This window comes from Lissotriton helveticus, chromosome 7 (genome assembly GCF_964261635.1).
Source record: "Lissotriton helveticus chromosome 7, aLisHel1.1, whole genome shotgun sequence".
In the NCBI taxonomy this organism is placed as follows: Eukaryota; Metazoa; Chordata; class Amphibia; order Caudata; family Salamandridae; genus Lissotriton; species Lissotriton helveticus.
The window spans coordinates 1220061873-1220085592 of record NC_136068.1 but is presented as its reverse complement, the minus strand read 5'-3'; the positions used below and the strand labels follow the sequence as shown (position 1 = coordinate 1220085592).

Genomic DNA, 23720 nt, shown 5'->3' with positions numbered 1-23720 from the left:
TACCATCTGTCGAACTTTAAAGATGTTTTTGTATTTTCAAAAACAAAGTCCTAAAGCTGGATTTTATTTTTGAACATACAAAAACTAACGGTCCCCACACCCTGGGAGATTTTCACTGCCCTTTATCGGCAGGTCGCACCCGGCAGTGATGGACAGTGAAAACTGCACATTTGACCAGCCACTTTAAATAGGGAGGGCAGTCAAATGGCCAAACCTCTGACGGCCCTAATCTATAGGGGTGCGAGAGGAGTAGGTAAGTGACAAACTTAGCATCTTCCGTGCTCATGATGGCCCCCGGCCGTCATGAGTCATGGTGGGCGTGTGCGCACGCCAGCTGGGGTCCGTCTGAGCCACGCCCAAGATTGGAATGTCACCGCACAGCGGCGGAATTCGCGCCGCAGCGAAGCTGTTAAGGTCTGTCCCTTCTATACTTAAGGTCATCCAGACTATAAATCAGGCAGGTGAACCTTCAGTTTGGCAGAGTGGGTACTCTGTCACAGTTACCCCTTGGCCTGAGTGACAATGACAATGACACTTTATTTGTGTGGTTAATAAAAACCAATACAAAAGGAGTCATTGTCATTGCCTAGGCCTGAGTGTCTAATGGTGATTGATAGTTTATTTTGATATTTTTATACATCAAGTAAAATAGGCCATGTTTTCCACTGGCCTAATGTCCAAGAATTCTATCAATTTCAACTGGATCATTTAAAACCATTTTTTACTAAATAAGCTGAATTCCGAACAGGGTCTACAGGGAATAAAGTGCATTGCTTATTGAAAGCGTCATTTCATCCTACCTGTTTAACCCTTCATCAAGAGCCCTTAGTGTACTAAGCTGGCATCTTTTCTTCTTGACTCTTTGGTGCCCCTCCAGGCATTTGGTTCTTCTGCGCATGTGTGAAGGATTAGTGCCTCCAGAACGCCGAACGCCGAACGGCTACGACCAGGGGAATCTGTTCAGCCAGCCCTGAGTGCCCACAGAACAATTTAGTCAATTTAGCTGTTGTGGATACATCATTCCCGGCTAAAGCGAGCACGGAGAGTACAGAGAGCTGCCGCTAGCGAAACGCCAGTGAACGCCAGTGAAACACGGCAACCGCTGCTGGAAAGACGTGGCAGCTCCGGAGTCGTGACAACTGGCCGGCTAGCGCAACGCTGCACAACGCTGCACACGACTCCCCTAAGCACCCTGGGAGAGTTGGTGAAGGCAGCAGAAGGCGCTCTCCCCTCGAGGGGATTTTCCGGCATACAGAAGGCACCTCCTTATGGTGGTGCGGAGGTCATCCTGCGGCACTGCATCTTTGCACCCCTCCAGGCATTTCACTCACATTTCTCGAGAGTCGGAGACTGCGCGTAAAGGCGCTCTCCTCTCGAATAACTTGTTATTACTCTGTAAATATTGAATGACTTGGTTTGGAATTTCTTGAAGCTGCCAGTGACGTAATAGTGACTTAATAGTGATCCATCAGTTTTTCACAGCATCTTTTCATCTTCCCATCTTATTTTGCCTCTGCTGAGCTCATGATTAAACAAAGGTGATGTTTGTAGCAGGGCAAACTAACTATTATTGATACTTGCGTCCCGGCTGGGACTGGTTTATTGTCCACCAAGTCTTAGCTCTTTGGCTCTGGTGCAAATACTCCTCTAAAATCTAAAAACAATTCAGCACTCTGAGCACAGAGCACAGCCCTGCTCACCCCTGCCCACCCCGGTGCGCGCACGTACCCGGGGTTTCGCGAGGCCGAAAGGAGAGGGGGGAGGGTTTTCCATAAAATACCCTATATCTCACCATGAGATCAGGGAGACTTAGAACAGTCCCCTCACCCAAAGCAAGCATAAGGTAACCACTTCGCAGGAAAATGAGTGAGGAACTCACCCACTCATCCGACGAGGACACACCAGAGGACACTTCAGAGGCGCCAGACTCCACAGCCAGCGCCTCCACCATCAAAACGCCAATGAAGACCGTCGGCACTAGAAACGCCAAGATCACAGACTTTTTAATCTTAGCCACACCATCTGTGTCGTCAGCGACACATGAACCGAATTCAAAGATCGTTGTCAGTACAAAAAAAATGTCCCAGTCTCAGTCGGCGACTTCACCGACCAAAGCCTGACAGCTCCAGAATAGCACACAGAGCAACAATCCTCAAGAGACTAGACACCATCCCTGGGAAAATCTCCAAAAACATTCAAATAACAGGATGAATCAACATACGATGAAGGCCCAAATAAATACAAGGGAGGAAGATAGCAAGACCAACTCTGACATTGCGCCAAGTGTTGAGCGTACTGAGGGTATAATGGAAACACCTAAGGCACCAATTGCACCAGATACACGGCGCTCTTTAAGCCTAGGCTCATACTTTGGCCCAGTGGTTTTTGATGACGGGGCCGTCACTCGATTAGCTCTGAAAACGGACTACAAGGATCTTCCGGACAAGGTCGTAACAGAAAAAGACAACAAGGACAAGTCTATAGACGAAAAGAAGCCAACCAACAGCCAAACTCAGCAAAAGGGTGGCTCGCCACACACAGAGGCATATAAAAAGCATACCATCACGCCAAAAATCACTGTAAGTCCAGACTCGCAGGAGGTATTCATCTCCTCCGGCGCCTGTCTTACAACATCCAGCCAAATGATCAATAGAAAAACATCAAATCGCCCGTCTGGGCTTTTTCCTCTGCACTTCAACATTTCTCCATCAAGCAATACAGCTTTGCCAAAGTCCCTTGAGCAAAGGAACAGAATGGCTAATCAAATACCTATCCCAGATATGGGTCTGGGTGGAGACGGACGAGATCTGCTAGACTCACGAGTCCCACGAGCTCTAGGTTCAGCAAGACACAAACTAAGGGACAAAGATCGGAGCAGTCCCCAAGAACAGAGACACCCAGCAGAAGATAGTTTACCAGCTTATGCACCACTGTGGCCGCCGTTCTTAAACATAATGGAAACCATCTCTTCAGCACTACTCCAACACTCTGAAAAGCTGGAGTTACAGATAGATATTCTGCAAACCTTAGCCTCACACGTGGTTGGCATAGACAAAAAGATCCTTGAGTTAAATTATTTCATTGAACGCGTACAGAAAGACCTGCATACAATGTACCACGAATGTCAGTGCTTTGAAACAATGAACCAGCTCAAAGCGTTACCGGCCATCTTAACAGACATTCTGGCAGAGGTACAAAATAAACCAAATGCTGCCCATAATTCCTCTGAAATCCCAGGTATAGGCACTTATCCCGAAAGCTCCTTAAGCTCAACCGGTAGTGCTGTATCATATACTGAGGACATAAGGGTTGACCAAACGGCCGATAGTCCAATATATCATCCCTCGCCTACCCGGACAGAAATCACCGATGCCACTACATATCCCCGAAAAGGTATTCTGGAGCCAGCCAACATAGGAAAAGAAGTTTCCCATATTAACGGGAATCAATCCATCAGAGGCATGGACGAGCCGGAAAACCTGGGGAGGCAAGATCCGGGGATAACTTCCAATGGGCCACAAACTCAGTTCATCCCACTGACAAAGCGTGAACGCAAGAGACAGAGGAAATCTAGACACAATAAACACCAGGGAAAAAAAGATCCCATAAGAATTAACAACCAAAATACAATCACAGGACCAACATCGCAAGGGCCGAATCACAAAGAGATTCCAAAGGCGAACACGGCAGAACAAGTGGATTGTGGGCTTATATCCCCAACCATGTTTCCGCCTTTGGATGTAAAACCAACAGTCAACATAAAAAGTCAAAATGCTCCAATTTTAACACAAGCCCAAATGACCAGGCAACCGGCGGTCGGCCCTCCTGGGCAGAAGCTGAACGTACAACAGAAAAACATCTCACATTACTTTCCGAAAATGGTGACGGCACCAAAAGAAACTTTCCCTGCAATGGAGCAACAACAGAGACCCACCTCACAAGCTCTGACGGATTCTAGATCTCAGCAGGCAGTCTTTGTAATCGAGCCAGCAATTCAGGCGAATGTCCAAAACAGGGCAGCCCGGCTAGATCATCAAATGCAAATAATCACATCTGGTTCACAAATCAGGAAGAGAAGCCAGAAGCTCCCTACCCAGCGGGATCCATAACGCAGGAAATAATACCGCACTACAACTCTAGGGGGAAGCATGACATTCTCAACCGGAGTGCCATAATCAATCTCTCTAACCTGTTTGAGTCGTTAAAACATGTGAACTCAGCCCACATAGAAAGCATTGAATTCAAAATAATTCCCAATAGAAACGGGAAAGAAATGACAGTGGCAACCTGGAAGGACCCCGAAACAGCCAAAGAAGTTTGGCGACACAGAGAAGAGTTCGCCATTTGGGGCATTGAAATCAGACCTGTGCCGCCAGAAAGATACCCAGGCCCACTATCCATGTTGGCAGGAAAAACACCTAAATTAGAAGTCGGAATTCTCCGGGAAGCCATTGGCGGCATGGACACCGTTAAGGGAGGATGGGCCAATCTACGTATCATTCATCAAGGCCAGTCAGGTGGTTTCAAAGAATGCCGGAAAATAATACCCCCAATGCAAAACACATTGGATGCAAGGATGGTGGAAGCATGAAAACCGACTCTGAAAGCCTGCTCGTGGAATATCAACGGTCTGGGGGGTAAAACTAATGATGCAGAATTAATGTCATTCCTAAAACAATTCGACATTATTCTACTACAAGAAACCTGGTTAATGTCTTCCCAGCAGATAGACGGTTTTAAGGAAATCCAACTACACGCCAATAAAAAAGGGCCTTCGGGAAGGGCAGCCGGAGGTCTATCAATCTATCTGAACACAGGTTTCCCTTGGACCTACGTTACCATCGACACAGGACAACAATGGATCCAGTGTATCAAAATTGAGTTGATGCAAGACCCCGGAAATGGACCGCAGAGAGCGCAAGACCCTTTGTCAATGATAATCTGTAATATATACTTACATCCAGATCCCAAGGAAAAAGTGGAGAAAATTCTGACCTTAAAAACCCTCATCAAATCAATGAAATCCATCTACCCGCAGGCGGGGCTAGTTATGTCGGGTGACCTGAATATGTTCTTGCTTCAAAAGGAGCATGCACATATAATGTATCAAAATAAACGGAATGGCCAACCTATCCCGAGGATTATAACAAATCTGCAAAAAAAGGATAAGATTGGTAAACAGTGTGCTCTAATGTTTGCTGAGGTTGGAATGATCGCCTTGAACGGCCGTTTTCCACAAGATCAACCAGCATCCGCAACTAGGATAGCCAATCTGGCCAAATCAGTGCTCGACTATACCCTCGTGGATCTAGAGATTTTACAAACCATTACCGCCTACAAAATAATCCACAAATTGGAGAGTGATCACAGTTTGCAAGCTTTCAAATTTAGTATCCAACACACAAAGGCCCCAACTTGCAAAACCCTGACAGAATCTCCAAGTCTCTATAACCTCAAGAGACTAGCATGGAATGGAAATAACATCAAAGAAATAATGACGTATCTGAAAAGCATCCATACAGAAGCGAAGGGTGAAGACTCATCCACCTACCAGGAAAATTGGGAAAGATTGACTATAAGATTAATTGAGAGTTTTGGCCATTGAACCCATAGTCACAAAAGGAAAATATGTAAAGCTCCTCAAGCGTTTCTGGGTTCCATAGCAAGCAAAAAAAGGATCCTAAATAAAGAAATCCGAAAGTTACAAGCAACAGCCAAGATAAATGGAGAAGACACGGCCAGACAAATCTATAAGCTAAGGCAAAAATATAAAAAAGACGTTTGGTCGGAAAAATCCAAACACCAAACAGACATCTGGCAATCATTACTAGCTTCCAGTAAATCAAATAACAACAGGAATTTTGGGCAGAAATAAACAAAGTTGCAAATGGAGCGGCCCAGACCTTCAATGCAAACATCTTTGAGAAAGAGTGGATTCAGCATTTAGAGAAACCACAAGGCAACAACACTTCGGCATGGACGTCACATCAGCAGTCCACTCATCCAAATAAAAGCAAGAAGATGACCCATAATTCGATGAAAACTGGATAATGCCATCCCAAGTAGCTATGGTACTTAAAAACTTGAGGTCCAAAGGTGCACCAGGCCCAAACGGTTTACCGAACGGACTTTTTAAACAAGATCAAGATTTTTGGGCAGAATATCTTACCCCACTATACAACAATGTATTCCAGACCGGGAGTATTCCCCAGTCATGGAGAGGTAGCATTTTGCATCCTATCTTCAAGGCAGGTATAAGGTCTGATCCAGCAAATTACCGCCTTATTGCGCTTATAGACATTGAGGCCAAAATGTATGCTTCGAACCTTCTGAGGGCCTTGGAAGAGAGGGTTAGCGCAAACAAGATTCTGCCGATCACTCAGACGGGCTTTAGGACGGGAACAAATACATCATGCAACCTGCTGGCGCTAAACCTCTTGGTGGATAAAGCATGGGAAAAGTCAACTAAGCTGTATACGTGCTTTGTAGACCTCAAAGCGGCGTTCGACACAGTCCCGAGGGAGGCACTATGGCAAAAGATGGCCAACTGGGGAATACCATCAAAGCTGTTGCGGGCCATCATAAACCTATATACTTCCACTTGGGTGAGAATTAAACTAGGCAATGGCGACAAAACAACTGAAAAAATCCCCACCCAAGTAGGCCTCAAGCAGGGCTGTGTACTGGCACCAACTCTTTTCAACATCTTTACCACGGACTTGGACAAGTGCATCGCAGAGACACAAAGTGATCCACCGAAATTGGCCCACCACAAAATTAGGAGCATACAGTATGCAGATGACATCGTACTTTGTAGTCAGACCCCGTTGGGCCTACAACGTTCCATCTCGAAGCTCCATGAGTATATCGTTGCACAAGGCTTACAAATTAACTACAAAAAAACGAAGATCGTCTGTTTCACCTCACGGGCAGGGAGGAAATCCCCCAACTGGCACATCGCAGGCAACACAATAGAGCAGACCACCTCCTATAAATACCTGGGAGTAGTAGTCGACGACAGGTGGAGTCTGAAAGAACATCAATCATATAGAAAGGCACAGGCAAACAAACTACGGTTCGCTCTAAATGTATTAAAAACTAAATTGAAATGCCCATCTAATTCACACCTGTTGAAGGTAATCGCGGCGAAGTTCTTACCATCTCTTACATACGGGTCGGAATTGTATACAGGAAAAATCGCAAATTTTCTGAACACACAACAATCAGAGTTGTTTAAATAAATTTTTCGGATCCCGAGATTCGTATTCCAAGCGCAGATACGCTTGGAATTTGGTCTACAAAATCAGCACCAAGTCAGACAAGCGGCCGCACTAAAAACAGGCTGGAAATTAAGGGCAGCACAAGAGGTCTCGCTCATGGGCCTCTGTTGGACTGAGATGAAAAACCAGACAAAGGCGAAAAACGCCTGGAAAACAGTATTGGAGGATGCACTGTCAAACCTCAAAATGGAAAAGGCATGTAATACCAACCAAACGTTTGAGGCCTTCAAAAAAGCAGCCAATGGGGCTGCAAAGCAAAGATCTTGGAGAACAGACAAAGCCGCATTAGCGAAGAAAAAACATGGTTGAACGGTGCTGGCCACGTATGAGAAAATGGAGCCTCAACCTTAATATAACTCCAGCTACCCAAAAAACATTACTAAGTTTACGGCTGGGATCCTTCATTTTAAAAGACCAGACACCCGCATGGAAAAAAACATGGGCGACTTCTGCCTGTAGATTATGTGGCCAAACGGAAGAATCACTGATGCATATATTGTGCATTTGTCCATCTTTGAGGACTTTGAGACGTAATTATCTACTCCACATATTCCGTCTCTTTCAAATTAGATCATGCCGTCAGGACATCATGCTAGCACTGAACAGCCACCAGCTGCAGACAGCTTGCAGGGCTGCCAAATTTGTCAAAAGGCATCACAGTTAATCGTGAACACTGAGAAAAAGGAGAGAAAAAGGCACAAAACCGAAGTGTGAAGTGCTAGGAACTGAGACATTGTAATTTTATTCAGAATAATATTACTCACATAGTTATTACAGAAATGTTTATTTTAACCACCCTGCTAGTTTGTACATTTTACCTCAAAATCATTTGTTTTTATGCAACACAATTATAAAGGTCTTAATTAACTACAAACAATAAACTTACTTAGACTTCTACTAAGCTGGCTTTTAAGTGCAAAAACAGCACCTGCAATCTAGCCAGAACTCCAGGATTTCAACCCTTGATTCCTACGTAACCGAGGAAGCCTGGGCCAACCATCTTCAGGCACACTTCAACACAGTGGTACAGTTTGCAACAAGCAGTCGACCGGATAAGGTTAAAAAAAACAGCATGGTCAACAAAACCGGTCAGAACCTCATTTGACCGAACCGAAAAACAAATAATAAGCAGGATCGCGAAGGGGAAAGTGGAGGGGGCGCCAGGCTCCAACGGTATTCCCCCAATACTGTACAAACAAAACCCGAACTACTGGGCAGCGGCTCTAATGCCACTTTTCAAACAGATAACAGACACTGCAACAATCCCAGCGCCATGGAAAGGCTCCATAATAGCACCAATACACAAGAAGGGCATTGTAAATGATCCAATGAATTACAGACTAATAGCCCTAATCGATAATGAAGCCAAATACTATGCTGGTCTCCTCCTAGAGGAGCTCTTGGACTGGACAGAAGATAACGCAGTAATCCCCATCACCCAGACAGGATTCCGCAAACAAATGGGCACAATGTAAAATATGTTATCTCTCTCGCGCCTCATTGATGCCACAAAGGCAGCTAATTTGCCCCTGTACGTTTGCTTCATCGATTTCACCTCAGCGTTTGACACCGTCAATAGAAATGTACTATGGTCAAAGCTGGAAGAAAGGAACATTCCATCGGGCCTTCTCACACAGCTGATCTTACTACACACTGACACATGGGTCCAAGTCAAGCTAGGGCCAGGGGACCTCCTGTCAAGAAAAATAAAGACCACAAAAGGCTTAAAACAAGGCTGCGTGCTAGCGCCAACACTATTAAACATCTTCATGTCTGACCATGCACAGCAGCTGGATGAAACTAACTCCCATGCTCCAAGCATAGGCGGACTCACCCTGTCCATTTTAATGTAAGCTGATGACATCGTCCTAATCAGCAGAACACCGATAGGGCTACAACATCTGATCAGTACCACGTTTAAGTATTCAACGGAAAACAGCCTAAGCATTAACCCCTCAAAAACCAAAATAATGAGGATAAATGCAAAAACATCGTTTCCGGGGTTTCACTGGCACATGGGAGGGTCCACACTGGAAACAGTGGAGGAGTACAGGTACCTGGGGGTAATCCTCAACAGAAATTGCTCTTTTTTTCAGCAAAAGGAAGCAATAAAATGGAGGGGCATTAGCATAGGGATTGCACTAAGGGGTCTCAAAACAAAAGCAGTCAGCCGAAGCTTCACCCCCCTGCTTCAAGTGCTTCAGGCAAAACTAACATCGACCTTGACCTACGGAAGCGAATGCCTCCGAGGAAGGGATGCCCAGCAACTGAACAGCACAATAGCGAAGGTCATGAGAATGATTTTTAGCCTGCCTAACTACACCTCTCAGGCACAAAAAAGGCTGGAATTTAGCCTGAGAAACCAAACGTTGGAGCGAATGGGTGCCTACGCCAAAAGATGGCACAAGATCCAGAGAGGAGAAGCTACAACCCTAAATCACCATCAGACCTGTGCCGCTAGAAAGATACCCAGGCCCACTATCCATGTTGGCAGGAAAAACACCTAAATTAGAAGTCGGAATTCTCCGGGAAGCCATTGGCGGCATGGACACCGTTAAGGGAGGATGGGCCAATCTACGTATCATTCATCAAGGCCAGTCAGGTGGTTTCAAAGAATGCCGGAAAATAATACCCCCAATGCAAAACACATTGGATGCAAGGATGGTGGAAGCATGAAAACCGACTCTGAAAGCCTGCTCGTGGAATATCAACGGTCTGGGGGGTAAAACTAATGATGCAGAATTAATGTCATTCCTAAAACAATTCGACATTATTCTACTACAAGAAACCTGGTTAATGTCTTCCCAGCAGATAGACGGTTTTAAGGAAATCCAACTACACGCCAATAAAAAAGGGCCTTCGGGAAGGGCAGCCGGAGGTCTATCAATCTATCTGAACACAGGTTTCCCTTGGACCTACGTTACCATCGACACAGGACAACAATGAATCCAGTGTATCAAAATTGAGTTGATGCAAGACCCCGGAAATGGACCGCAGAGAGCGCAAGACCCTTTGTCAATGATAATCTGTAATATATACTTACATCCAGATCCCAAGGAAAAAGTGGAGAAAATTCTGACCTTAAAAGCCCTCATCAAATCAATGAAATCCATCTACCCGCAGGCGGGGCTAGTTATGTCGGGTGACCTGAATATGTTCTTGCTTCAAAAGGACCATGCACATATAATGTATCAAAATAAACGGAATGGCCAACCTATCCCGAGGATTATAACAAATCTGCAAAAAAAGGATAAGATTGGTAAACAGTGTACTCTAATGTTTGCTGAGGTTGGAATGATCGCCTTGAACGGCCGTTTTCCACAAGATCAACCAGCATCCGCAACTAGGATAGCCAATCTGGCCAAATCAGTGCTCGACTATACCCTCGTGGATCTAGAGATTTTACAAACCATTACCGCCTACAAAATAATCCACAAATTGGAGAGTGATCACAGTTTGCAAGCTTTCAAATTTAGTATCCAACACACAAAGGCCCCAACTTGCAAAACCCTGACAGAATCTCCAAGCCTCTATAACCTCAAGAGACTAGCATGGAATGGAAATAACATCAAAGAAATAATGACGTATCTGAAAAGCATCCATACAGAAGCGAAGGGTGAAGACTCATCCACCTACCAGGAAAATTGGGAAAGATTGACTATAAGATTAATTGAGAGTTTTGGCCATTGAACCCATAGTCACAAAAGGAAAATATGTAAAGCTCCTCAAGCGTTTCTGGGTTCCATAGCGAGCAAAAAAAGGATCCTAAATAAAGAAATCCGAAAGTTACAAGCAACAGCCAAGATAAATGGAGAAGACACGGCCAGACAAATCTATAAGCTAAGGCAAAAATATAAAAAAGACGTTTGGTCGGAAAAATCCAAACACCAAACAGACATCTGGCAATCATTACTAGCTTCCAGTAAATCAAATAACAACAGGAATTTTGGGCAGAAATAAACAAAGTTGCAAATGGAGCGGCCCAGACCTTCAATGCAAACATCTTTGAGAAAGAGTGGATTCAGCATTTAGAGAAATCACAAGGCAACAACACTTCGGCATGGACGTCACATCAGCAGTCCACTCATCCAAATAAAAAGCAAGAAGATGACCCATAATTCGATGAAAACTGGATAATGCCATCCCAAGTAGCTATGGTACTTAAAAACTTGAGGTCCAAAGGTGCACCAGACCCAAACGGTTTACCGAACGGACTTTTTAAACAAGATCAAGATTTTTGGGCAGAATATCTTACCCCACTATACAACAATGTATTCCAGACCGGGAGTATTCCCCTGTCATGGAGAGGTAGCATTTTGCATCCTATCTTCAAGGCAGGTATAAGGTCTGATCCAGCAAATTACCGCCTTATTGCGCTTATAGACATTGAGGCCAAAATGTATGCTTCGAACCTTCTGAGGGCCTTGGAAGAGAGGGTTAGCGCAAACAAGATTCTGCCGATCACTCAGACGGGCTTTAGGACGGGAACAAATACATCATGCAACCTGCTGGCGCTAAACCTCTTGGTGGATAAAGCATGGGAAAAGTCAACTAAGCTGTATACGTGCTTTGTAGACCTCAAAGCGGCGTTCGACACAGTCCCGAGGGAGGCACTATGGCAAAAGATGGCCAACTGGGGAATACCATCAAAGCTGTTGCGGGCCATCATAAACCTATATACTTCCACTTGGGTGAGAATTAAACTAGGCAATGGCGACAAAACAACTGAAAAAATCCCCACCCAAGTAGGCCTCAAGCAGGGCTGTGTACTGGCACCAACTCTTTTCAACATCTTTACCACGGACTTGGACAAGTGCATCGCAGAGACACAAAGTGATCCACCGAAATTGGCCCACCACAAAATTAGGAGCATACAGTATGCAGATGACATCGTACTTTGTAGTCAGACCCCGTTGGGCCTACAACGTTCCATCTCGAAGCTCCATGAGTATATCGTTGCACAAGGCTTACAAATTAACTACAAAAAAACGAAGATCGTCTGTTTCGCCTCACGGGCAGGGAGGAAATCCCCCAACTGGCACATCGCAGGCAACACAATAGAGCAGACCACCTCCTATAAATACCTGGGAGTAGTAGTCGACGACAGGTGGAGTCTGAAAGAACATCAATCATATAGAAAGGCACAGGCAAACAAACTACGGTTCGCTCTAAATGTATTAAAAACTAAATTGAAATGCCCATCTAATTCACACCTGTTGAAGATAATCGCGGCGAAGTTCTTACCATCTCTCACATACGGGTCGGAATTGTATACAGGAAAAATCGCAAATTTTCTGAACACACAACAATCAGAGTTGTTTAAATAAATTTTTCGGATCCCGAGATTCGTATTCCAAGCGCAGATACGCTTGGAATTTGGTCTACAAAATCAGCACCAAGTCAGACAAGCGGCCGCACTAAAAACAGGCTGGAAATTAAGGGCAGCACAAGAGGTCTCGCTCATGGGCCTCTGTTGGACTGAGATGAAAAACCAGACAAAGGCGAAAAACGCCTGGAAAACAGTATTGGAGGATGCACTGTCAAACCTCAAAATGGAAAAGGCATGGAATACCAACCAAACGTTTGAGGCCTTCAAAAAAGCAGCCAATGGGGCTGCAAAGCAAAGATCTTGGAGAACAGACAAAGCCGCATTAGCGAAGAAAAAACATGGTTGAACGGTGCTGGCCACGTATGAGAAAATGGAGCCTCAACCTTAATATAACTCCAGCTACCCAAAAAACATTACTAAGTTTACGGCTGGGATCCTTCATTTTAAAAGACCAGACACCCGCATGGAAAAAAACATGGGCGACTTCTGCCTGTAGATTATGTGGCCAAACGGAAGAATCACTGATGCATATATTGTGCATTTGTCCATCTTTGAGGACTTTGAGACGTAATTATCTACTCCACATATTCCGTCTCTTTCAAATTAGATCATGCCGTCAGGACGTCATGCTAGCACTGAACAGCCACCAGCTGCAGACAGCTTGCAGGGCTGCCAAATTTGTCAAAAGGCATCACAGTTAATCGTGAACACTGAGAAAAAGGAGAGAAAAAGGCACAAAACCGAAGTGTGAAGTGCTAGGAACTGAGACATTGTAATTTTATTCAGAATAATATTACTCACATAGTTATTACAGAAATTTTTATTTTAACCACCCTGCTAGTTTGTACATTTTACCTCAAAATCATTTGTTTTTATGCAACACAATTGTAAAGGTCTTAATTAACTACAAACAATAAACTTACTTAGACTTCTACTAAGCTGGCTTTTAAGTGCAAAAACAGCACCTGCAATCTAGCCAGAACTCCAGGATTTCAACCCTTGATTCCTACGTAACCGAGGAAGCCTGGGCCAACCATCTTCAGGCACACTTCAACACAGTGGTACAGTTTGCAACAAGCATTCGACCGGATAAGGTTAAAAAAAAACAGCATGGTCAACAAAACCGGTCAGAACCTCATTTGACCGAACCGAAAAACAAATAATAAGCAGGATCGCGAAGGGGAAAGTGGAGGGGGCGCCAGGCTCCAACGGTATTCCCCCAATACTGTACAAACAAAACCCGAACTACTGGGCAGCGGCTCTAATGCCACTTTTCAAACAGATAACAGACACTGCAACAATCCCAGCGCCATGGAAAGGCTCCATAATAGCACCAATACACAAGAAGGGCATTGTAAATGATCCAATGAATTACAGACTAATAGCCCTAATCGATAATGAAGCCAAATACTATGCTGGTCTCCTCCTAGAGGAGCTCTTGGACTGGACAGAAGATAACGCAGTAATCCCCATCACCCAGACAGGATTCCGCAAACAAATGGGCACAACGTAAAATATGTTATCTCTCTCGCGCCTCATTGATGCCACAAAGGCAGCTAATTTGCCCCTGTACGTTTGCTTCATCGATTTCACCTCAGCGTTTGACACCGTCAATAGAAATGTACTATGGTCAAAGCTGGAAGAAAGGAACATTCCATCGGGCCTTCTCACACAGCTGATCTTACTACACACTGACACATGGGTCCAAGTCAAGCTAGGGCCAGGGGACCTCCTGTCAAGAAAAATAAAGACCACAAAAGGCTTAAAACAAGGCTGCGTGCTAGCGCCAACACTATTAAACATCTTCATGTCTGACCATGCACAGCAGCTGGATGAAACTAACTCCCATGCTCCAAGCATAGGCGGACTCACCCTGTCCATTTTAATGTAAGCTGATGACATCGTCCTAATCAGCAGAACACCGATAGGGCTACAACATCTGATCAGTACCACGTTTAAGTATTCAACGGAAAACAGCCTAAGCATTAACCCCTCAAAAACCAAAATAATGAGGATAATTGCAAAAACATCGTTTCCGGGGTTTCACTGGCACATGGGAGGGTCCACACTGGAAACAGTGGAGGAGTACAGGTACCTGGGGGTAATCCTCAACAGAAATTGCTCTTTTTTTCAGCAAAAGGAAGCAATAAAATGGAGGGCATTAGCATAGGGATTGCACTAAGGGGTCTCAAAACAAAAGCAGTCAGCCGAAGCTTCACCCCCCTGCTTCAAGTGCTTCAGGCAAAACTAACATCGACCTTGACCTACGGAAGCGAATGCCTCCGAGGAAGGGATGCCCAGCAACTGAACAGCACAATAGCGAAGGTCATGAGAATGATTTTTAGCCTGCCTAACTACACCTCTCAGGCACAAAAAAGGCTGGAATTTAGCCTGAGAAACCAAACGTTGGAGCGAATGGGTGCCTACGCCAAAAGATGGCACAAGATCCAGAGAGGAGAAGCTACAACCCTAAATCACCATCAGACCTGTGCCGCCAGAAAGATACCCAGGCCCACTATCCATGTTGGCAGGAAAAACACCTAAATTAGAAGTCGGAATTCTCCGGGAAGCCATTGGCGGCATGGACACCGTTAAGGGAGGATGGGCCAATCTACGTATCATTCATCAAGGCCAGTCAGGTGGTTTCAAAGAATGCCGGAAAATAATACCCCCAATGCAAAACACATTGGATGCAAGGATGGTGGAAGCATGAAAACCGACTCTGAAAGCCTGCTCGTGGAATATCAACGGTCTGGGGGGTAAAACTAATGATGCAGAATTAATGTCATTCCTAAAACAATTCGACATTATTCTACTACAAGAAACCTGGTTAATGTCTTCCCAGCAGATAGACGGTTTTAAGGAAATCCAACTACACGCCAATAAAAAAGGGCCTTCGGGAAGGGCAGCCGGAGGTCTATCAATCTATCTGAACACAGGTTTCCCTTGGACCTATGTTACCATCGACACAGGACAACAATGGATCCAGTGTATCAAAATTGAGTTGATGCAAGACCCCGGAAATGGACCGCAGAGAGCGCAAGACCCTTTGTCAATGATAATCTGTAATATATACTTACATCCAGATCCCAAGGAAAAAGTGGAGAAAATTCTGACCTTAAAAGCCCTCATCAAATCAATGAAATCCATCTACCCGCAGGCGGGGCTAGTTATGTCGGGTGACCTGAATATGTTCTTGCTTCAAAAGGACCATGCACATATAATGTATCAAAATAAACGGAATGGCCAACCTATCCCGAGGATTATAACAAATCTGCAAAAAAAGGATAAGATTGGTAAACAGTGTGCTCTAATGTTTGCTGAGGTTGGAATGATCGCCTTGAACGGCCGTTTTCCACAAGATCAACCAGCATCCGCAACTAGGATAGCCAATCTGGCCAAATCAGTGCTCGACTATACCCTCGTGGATCTAGAGATTTTACAAACCATTACCGCCTACAAAATAATCCACAAATTGGAGAGTGATCACAGTTTGCAAGCTTTCAAATTTAGTATCCAACACACAAAGGCCCCAACTTGCAAAACCCTGACAGAATCTCCAAGTCTCTATAACCTCAAGAGACTAGCATGGAATGGAAATAACATCAAAGAAATAATGACGTATCTGAAAAGCATCCATACAGAAGCGAAGGGTGAAGACTCATCCACCTACCAGGAAAATTGGGAAAGATTGACTATAAGATTAATTGAGAGTTTTGGCCATTGAACCCATAGTCACAAAAGGAAAATATGTAAAGCTCCTCAAGCGTTTCTGGGTTCCATAGCGAGCAAAAAAAGGATCCTAAATAAAGAAATCCGAAAGTTACAAGCAACAGCCAAGATAAATGGAGAAGACACGGCCAGACAAATCTATAAGCTAAGGCAAAAATATAAAAAAGACGTTTGGTCGGAAAAATCCAAACACCAAACAGACATCTGGCAATCATTACTAGCTTCCAGTAAATCAAATAACAACAGGAATTTTTGGCAGAAATAAACAAAGTTGCAAATGGAGCGGCCCAGACCTTCAATGCAAACATCTTTGAGAAAGAGTGGATTCAGCATTTAGAGAAATCACAAGGCAACAACACTTCGGCATGGACGTCACATCAGCAGTCCACTCATCCAAATAAAAAGCAAGAAGATGACCCATAATTCGATGAAAACTGGATAATGCCATCCCAAGTAGCTATGGTACTTAAAAACTTGAGGTCCAAAGGTGCACCAGGCCCAAACGGTTTACCGAACGGACTTTTTAAACAAGATCAAGATTTTTGGGCAGAATATCTTACCCCACTATACAACAATGTATTCCAGACCGGGAGTATTCCCCAGTCATGGAGAGGTAGCATTTTGCATCCTATCTTCAAGGCAGGTATAAGGTCTGATCCAGCAAATTACCGCCTTATTGCGCTTATAGACATTGAGGCCAAAATGTATGCTTCGAACCTTCTGAGGGCCTTGGAAGAGAGGGTTAGCGCAAACAAGATTCTGCCGATCACTCAGACGGGCTTTAGGACGGGAACAAATACATCATGCAACCTGCTGGCGCTAAACCTCTTGGTGGATAAAGCATGGGAAAAGTCAACTAAGCTGTATACGTGCTTTGTAGACCTCAAAGCGGCGTTCGACACAGTCCCGAGGGAGGCACTATGGCAAAAGATGGCCAACTGGGGAATACCATCAAAGCTGTTGCGGGCCATCATAAACCTATATACTTCCACTTGGGTGAGAATTAAACTAGGCAATGGCGACAAAACAACTGAAAAAATCCCCACCCAAGTAGGCCTCAAGCAGGGCTGTGTACTGGCACCAACTCTTTTCAACATCTTTACCACGGACTTGGACAAGTGCATCGCAGAGACACAAAGTGATCCACCGAAATTGGCCCACCACAAAATTAGGAGCATACAGTATGCAGATGACATCGTACTTTGTAGTCAGACCCCGTTGGGCCTACAACGTTCCATCTCGAAGCTCCATGAGTATATCGTTGCACAAGGCTTACAAATTAACTACAAAAAAACGAAGATCGTCTGTTTCGCCTCACGGGCAGGGAGGAAATCCCCCAACTGGCACATCGCAGGCAACACAATAGAGCAGACCACCTCCTATAAATACCTGGGAGTAGTAGTCGACGACAGGTGGAGTCTGAAAGAACATCAATCATATAGAAAGGCACAGGCAAACAAACTACGGTTCGCTCTAAATGTATTAAAAACTAAATTGAAATGCCCATCTAATTCACACCTGTTGAAGGTAATCGCGGCGAAGTTCTTACCATCTCTCACATACGGGTCGGAATTGTATACAGGAAAAATCGCAAATTTTCTGAACACACAACAATCAGAGTTGTTTAAATAAATTTTTCGGATCCCGAGATTCGTATTCCAAGCGCAGATACGCTTGGAATTTGGTCTACAAAATCAGCACCAAGTCAGACAAGCGGCCGCACTAAAAACAGGCTGGAAATTAAGGGCAGCACAAGAGGTCTCGCTCATGGGCCTCTGTTGGACTGAGATGAAAAACCAGACAAAGGCGAAAAACGCCTGGAAAACAGTATTGGAGGATGCACTGTCAAACCTCAAAATGGAAAAGGCATGGAATAGCAACCAAACGTTTGAGGCCTTCAAAAAAGCAGCCAATGGGGCTGCAAAGCAAAGATCTTGGAGAACAGACAAAGCCGCATTAGCGAAGAAAAAACATGGTTGAACGGTGCTGGCCACGTATGAGAAAATGGAGCCTCAACCTTAATATAACTCCAGCTACCCAAAAAACATTACTAAGTTTACGGCTGGGATCCTTCATTTTAAAAGACCAGACACCCGCATGGAAAAAAACATGGGCGACTTCTGCCTGTAGATTATGTGGCCAAACGGAAGAATCACTGATGCATATATTGTGCATTTGTCCATCTTTGAGGACTTTGAGACGTAATTATCTACTCCACATATTCCGTCTCTTTCAAATTAGATCATGCCGTCAGGACGTCATGCTAGCACTGAACAGCCACCAGCTGCAGACAGCTTGCAGGGCTGCCAAATTTGTCAAAAGGCATCACAGTTAATCGTGAACACTGAGAAAAAGGAGAGAAAAAGGCACAAAACCGAAGTGTGAAGTGCTAGGAACTGAGACATTGTAATTTTATTCAGAATAATATTACTCACATAGTTATTACAGAAATTTTTATTTTAACCACCCTGCTAGTTTGTACATTTTACCTCAAAATCATTTGTTTTTATGCAACACAATTGTAAAGGTCTTAATTAACTACAAACAATAAACTTACTTAGACTTCTACTAAGCTGGCTTTTAAGTGCAAAAACAGCACCTGCAATCTAGCCAGAACTCCAGGATTTCAACCCTTGATTCCTACGTAACCGAGGAAGCCTGGGCCAACCATCTTCAGGCACACTTCAACACAGTGGTACAGTTTGCAACAAGCAGTCGACCGGATAAGGTTAAAAAAAACAGCATGGTCAACAAAACCGGTCAGAACCTCATTTGACCGAACCGAAAAACAAATAATAAGCAGGATCGCGAAGGGGAAAGTGGAGGGGGCGCCAGGCTCCAACGGTATTCCCCCAATACTGTACAAACAAAACCCGAACTACTGGGCAGCGGCTCTAATGCCACTTTTCAAACAGATAACAGACACTGCAACAATCCCAGCGCCATGGAAAGGCTCCATAATAGCACCAATACACAAGAAGGGCATTGTAAATGATCCAATGAATTACAGACTAATAGCCCTAATCGATAATGAAGCCAAATACTATGCTGGTCTCCTCCTAGAGGAGCTCTTGGACTGGACAGAAGATAACGCAGTAATCCCCATCACCCAGACAGGATTCCGCAAACAAATGGGCACAACGTAAAATATGTTATCTCTCTCGCGCCTCATTGATGCCACAAAGGCAGCTAATTTGCCCCTGTACGTTTGCTTCATCGATTTCACCTCAGCGTTTGACACCGTCAATAGAAATGTACTATGGTCAAAGCTGGAAGAAAGGAACATTCCATCGGGCCTTCTCACACAGCTGATCTTACTACACACTGACACATGGGTCCAAGTCAAGCTAGGGCCAGGGGACCTCCTGTCAAGAAAAATAAAGACCACAAAAGGCTTAAAACAAGGCTGCGTGCTAGCGCCAACACTATTAAACATCTTCATGTCTGACCATGCACAGCAGCTGGATGAAACTAACTCCCATGCTCCAAGCATAGGCGGACTCACCCTGTCCATTTTAATGTAAGCTGATGACATCGTCCTAATCAGCAGAACACCGATAGGGCTACAACATCTGATCAGTACCACGTTTAAGTATTCAACGGAAAACAGCCTAAGCATTAACCCCTCAAAAACCAAAATAATGAGGATAAATGCAAAAACATCGTTTCCGGGGTTTCACTGGCACATGGGAGGGTCCACACTGGAAACAGTGGAGGAGTACAGGTACCTGGGGGTAATCCTCAACAGAAATTGCTCTTTTTTTCAGCAAAAGGAAGCAATAAAATGGAGGGGCATTAGCATAGGGATTGCACTAAGGGGTCTCAAAACAAAAGCAGTCAGCCGAAGCTTCACCCCCCTGCTTCAAGTGCTTCAGGCAAAACTAACATCGACCTTGACCTACGGAAGCGAATGCCTCCGAGGAAGGGATGCCCAGCAACTGAACAGCACAATAGCGAAGGTCATGAGAATGATTTTTAGCCTGCCTAACTACACCTCTCAGGCACAAAAAAGGCTGGAATTTAGCCTGAGAAACCAAACGTTGGAGCGAATGGGTGCCTACGCCAAAAGATGGCACAAGATCCAGAGAGGAGAAGCTACAACCCTAAATCACCATCTCTGGAACGAGATGGAAAGTAAGAGCAATAGTGCAGCCGCGAAATAACTTAAGGACTCAATAAACTCCTTGCGCCTACAAGAAGCCTGGAAGCTCAGTGGATCTCACAACAACTTTAAACGGCTAGTTAATCAGTCAGATCTATGTCGCTAATTGACGATAAAGCAAGTTTAGCAACCCGGGCCCACGGCTGGACAGTTATCCAAAGCTACACAAGCAGCCTCAGCCAACGCTATTTAGGAGTTGGGTTCACTAGGCGCACAAAGGAGAAGTTCCTACGCTTACGGCTGGGCCAACTTCCAGTACAAAACCATCTTCCCCCATGGAAAAGGCCCAAAGAAACAACCAAATGCCGAATATGTGGGAACACAAAAGAAGATATCCTGCACCTAATATGCACCTGCAAAGGTCTGGACACAGAGCTCAGATCCCATCTAAAACAGCACTTCAACAGGCTGGGCATAAGAACACGCCGGCAGGCGGTAATGGCTTGTTTTGATGGAAAGAACATTCAACTAGCAAGCCAATGTTGTCAAATTCTCGGAGGAGGCAGAAAAGAAACAAGAACGACAGAGAGCAGATACAGGATGATGCTAGCTTAGAAGCAAGACTCAAACGGTCAGTGAAAAGGGATCAATCACACGACATGGAAAACGGACTGTCTCCCGAAGGCAAATTAGCACACAATAAAACGGTATGGGACCGAAATGAACTAACGGACTTTGTAGAAAAAAAAACACACGCTCGTTCACGTTTGTAACATTTATTACAGTTCGGTTCAGACCCAGGCGCCATATAAGTTCCTCACGTTTCTCTTAATTCTATGTTCAGCCTGAAGGAAGCATACATTTCTTTGTATTAATTACTGTTTTTTATATGAAGTCATTCTCATTTTATATCTTTTATAATACCTGTATTTAACTAATGTTTTTATATGCTAATACTTGCAATGGTTTTAATAACTGTGCAATAAAGATTTACTTACTGTATAAATCAGGCAGGTGAACCTTCAGTTTGGCAGAGGGGGTACTCTGTCACAGTTAGCCCTAGGCCTGAGTGACAATGACAATGACACTTTATTTGTGTGGTTAATAAAAAACCAATACAAAAGGAGTCATTGTCATTGCCTAGGCCTGAGTGTCTAATGGTGATTGATAGTTTATTATGATATTTTTATACATCAAGTAAAATAGGCCATGTTTTCCACTGGCCTAATGTCCAAGAAATCTATACATTTCAACTGGATCATTTAAAACCATGTTTTACTAAATAAGCTGAATTCCGAACAGGGTCTACAGGGAATAAAGTGCATTGCTTATTGAAAGCGTCATTTCATCCTACCTGTTTAACCCTTCATGAAGAGCCCTTAGTGTACTAAGCTGGCTTTTAAGTGCAAAAACAGCACCTGCAATCTAGCAATTCATTGGGAATCACGGTATTTATAACGTATCAATCATATTAATAACCTGCATACATCTAGAGGCCAGCAGCAAAAGATTATGGTGTAGTTCTGTAAAGGGCTGGATATCAAAGCCTTACCCTAATGCCTGGATACATGCAGACTGGCTTTGAAGGGTGCGTTATGCCAGGATTTAATTATTCATATTGACTTTGCAAATAAACTCCTTCTGATCCATTGATAATACATATGATTGTGTTAATCTTCTAATGTTTTGAAGCGTCGTTCACATGAACCTGATTGTTCACACTCGTCATTGTGTTCCATTTGAGCTATGTGCAAAGTGTATACACAGGGCTGATTTAAAGGTGGGTTGGTGGCCCACCATTCTGCAATGAAGCGAAGGCACTTGCCTTCATTGGCCCCACCAAGTAAGACATCCTTACCAGCTGGGATCGATTTGGTGACTCTGCTTCCACCAACATTGGATACCTTTCATCAAAACTGTAATGCTAAGTGGACTGCCATTTTAAGGTACTACACTCAGAATTATTCTTGTTTGTCAGAAACAAAACCCCAATGGAAGGGTTTGTTTCTGAGAAAGCAAAAATTAACCACCCTGAGATTCTTCCTGTACCTGCACTTTTCTAGTCATGATTCATGTTGCACTTTTTTCACTTTAATTTATAATTACATGTTTTGAGTATTTTTCTACTGTGGATAGAAGCGCATCCATCGACGTACTGAATATTATTTTTGTAAATAAGTCTACGACGAGTTACTGTTTTATATTCTAGCATATTGGGCATCCCTTTGTTTTGCATTGTGGAATAGTTTTTTTTTTTTTTTGCTTTAAGAAGAATCACTCTAGGATGGCGACCAGACAATCACATTTACAGCAGATATATTGTAATGTTTTTTCCATTGCTTAAAAAAAAAACCACACTTCTAAGATGGCCACTGCGCAAGTGTGTACAAGGATCCCAGACATTCTTTCTTAGGGTATGATTACAAGAATAGGTGCAATTTATCGTACCTGGTAAATAACGAAACCATAGGGTACATTATTTAGGGTCTGATAATTAGCACCTCTAGTTTCTGGGGCATAACATGCAGGTTTTGGTGTTTAAGGCACCAAAATGCGCATGATACATTAAATGCTGTGTGCTTTTCCTGGTTACATTTTGACAGGTTTGACGTGCTGAAATGTAACAAATGCTGTTATTTAATGCCTCCGATAATTATTGAATGATTTAAATAAAACCAAGCTCGTAATTCCGACCAATGCATAAACAGGGATTAACTCTTTGGTCAGATTTAATGAGCAAAACATAATAATTAGGGCCATAATGAATAAGCCAAATAAATCCTAGAAGGCCATCATGAATGAATTCATGTAGTACCACTCATGGGCCCAGGGTCTAATATTTTTCAATATTTAGAACAGTGTTGCAAATGTGGGGGGGTATGGAGAGAATGAGAGGGATAGATAAGAGTCCCTTGTGCACTACAGTGTTAGATCCTGAGTACATCTCATTGAATTAGAACATGGTGAGACCAAAATGTTTCTTGGGAGGCACAAACACAAAAATGTACATGAATGTCTTCAAACCAAAAGTGTGGGGCAGACACAATGCTCACTCTATGGTGATTTAGTTGTTTTGTTCGCAAAAAACACTACAGCTTTTTGAAGGTGAAATGTAAAAAGGCTTTGCTGATATATACAATTTTAATTGTCTTCAATATGAGCAAAGGTTATATAGCTTTACAACATAATGCCAAAAAAAAAATAGAACATGTGACAGGTCCTGTACCCCATTTTTCGTTTAAGAGATTTTGCCACTCACTTGCACTGTGTCCTGACT

The 23720-nt window shown here is 43.8% G+C and overlaps 1 protein-coding gene across 1 annotated transcript in view; it reads left to right on the top strand.

Annotated features, from left to right (window-relative positions):
* ANKFN1 (ankyrin repeat and fibronectin type III domain containing 1) overlaps positions 1–23720 on the top strand; it is a 1441385-nt gene that overhangs the window by 799952 nt on the left and 617713 nt on the right. The gene's annotated exons all lie outside the window — the stretch shown is intronic.